A 2276-nucleotide genomic window follows, 5' to 3' on the forward strand; every position below is an offset into this window, starting at 1 on the left:
ATGGGATAAGACGGAAACTATCAAAATTACACCTTTGAAGAAGATTCTAATGTTAGAGGACAACCCTTATGATAAAATGTTAAGTTAATGAAGATCATTTGTATTTTCACATGTAATTTGAATGCAACTATGTTAAAAATATGGGCATAGAACAAAATAACTGGAAGGAAGCATATCAACATTTTAACAGTGATTATTCCTGGGTGTGGGGAGATTTTGCATGATGGCATTCTTTGCATTCTTCTTTTTTCTTCTATTTTTCAAAATGAGCATTTAAACCAGCCATTTATTTATATTAAAATGGCAGCTCTACCACAGGAGGAAAAGAGATAAAAATAAGCCAGTGGACGTTTCAGTGATAATGACAGAATTGAGAGAATTAGAACCTCCTATTTTCTCATGATATGGGGGGGAAATGGAAGAGGAAATACAATAGATAATGAAATGCACCGGTGAGATTTCCTACTAAGCATTGCAATCCTTATTCACCATGGGCAAAGAGGACCACAGTTTAGCTAAAGCAACTGGCTTGACTCCATTCTCTAAAACTACCTCCCACTTAACATCTAAACTACACTTGATCTTAGCCAAAAGGCCGAGAAGCGATTACATCTAAACTAAAAAGAAGTAGCAATCCTCTTTCAATAAATCACTCTAGATCCTAGAAAACAAGCATCCTCTCACTAGAGAAAAATGCCTAAATGCACTGTGACAGACCCCAAGGCGTCATTCCCTTTCAGTCACCTGGGGCTCACTCGGTTATGTGATATGATATCCACCTGCTCTCTCACTTCCCTTCTGCTCAGGAAGAGATGGAAACACTGGGCCACAAACTATTGCTTAGATGTCACCTCCTTCCTAATCCCTTCTCTTCTAGCCTCATATCTACCTTCAAACAAAGCCACATTTCTCCTCCTTCAAAGGAAATCATAACACCAGTCAGATCTACAGTGGATAAAGAGCACATCTACTTGGCTTAGTGACCTTACTTCTCAGTGGTTGGTTAGCTATTGCCATAGTCTGAATAACCTGGCCTGCCAGTCAACAAGTTCAAGGAAGATGCTGTATTTTGCAACTCAGACAAATGGACAATGAAAACTTTTTTCTTTCTTTCCTTCCCCCAACCAAGAAGAGGATCATTAGAAACAGAACTTCCTTGCAAAATGTCCAGTCTAATTGTTAACGTAAATTGTTCAGAGGACTTTTTATCCATTTGACATGGACGAAACTAATTTATGTTCATTTGTGGAGAAGAGGGAGTAGAAAGAAAATGGGAAATTCACCATCCCATGAACAATAGCTTGTGAACAAGCTTTAAAACTCTTGTACTGTTATGGTGGCTTGCCTCTGAAACTCCATTTCCAAATGCCTCCTGACCACATTACTCACATGATTTCCCACCACATCCTTCCAATTCATTCTAGTTTGTCAAGACATCTCTTCTTTTAAGCTCTCCCCTCTCCCTGGAGTGTCATTTCATTGTTCCTTGGATTTGATAATAGTGCCTTAGTTTGTGCCATCAACCTTTTTCCCTGGGAGGCAGTCGGCACATTTTAGCAGACTTTACAGCATTAAAGAAAAAAGGAAGAAAAAAAAAACCTTCCTGATGTCTGTTCTGAATTTGTTTGTGTTCTATTCTGTGTGTATCCCTCCTTTGTTCTGTCCTCTGTGTCAGATGGAAAGCAATCACCCTGCCTGAAATGTATCTATAGCCAAGGCTCCATGTAAATTACAGAGAGAGATGACAAATTTCATGGCCTGGTTATGGTAAAAATGGCAAATTTCACAGTTTGTCATGGATTAATAGAAAGGGAAAACAAACACAAATGAAGTCATCCCAATTGTTAGAAATAATTCCAGAGTGACTATTTGATGAATTTAAACAATGGGATGGAATGCAGGCCGTCCAACACGTAACCCATGATTTTAAATTTAATAAAGGACCTTGTAGTTTTATACTCAAACAACCTCATGCTGAAGTTTGAATTCAAACACAGTTGCACATCAGCCTGAGTTCATAATGAGCAAGCCCCAAAATCCAAAAACCTACGTTTACTCTCCTTCACAGAAAATAATAAGCATCCATGAAATGTTTTCATGATGAACCATGGACTGCAGATTTTTAGGGTCATTGGTGACATCATGATAGATGAGGAGATTTATCTACATGTTTGGAAATGTTACACAGCTCAGTCGATCCACCTGGAAAGTATCTTTAAAAGATTAAGGAACTGAGCCCATCTTCATAGTTCATGCTCTTTAGTTCTACTTTCAAC

The 2276-nt window shown here is 38.3% G+C and overlaps 1 pseudogene; it reads right to left on the reverse strand.

Annotated features, from left to right (window-relative positions):
* Nucleotides 1-454: 454 nt before the first annotated feature.
* Nucleotides 455-607, reverse strand: LOC115511395 (annotated as a pseudogene).
* Between the last annotated feature and the right edge of the window lie 1669 nt (nucleotides 608-2276).

The sequence above is a fragment of the Lynx canadensis genome, chromosome A3, assembly GCF_007474595.2.
Source record: "Lynx canadensis isolate LIC74 chromosome A3, mLynCan4.pri.v2, whole genome shotgun sequence".
NCBI lineage: Eukaryota > Metazoa > Chordata > Mammalia > Carnivora > Felidae > Lynx > Lynx canadensis.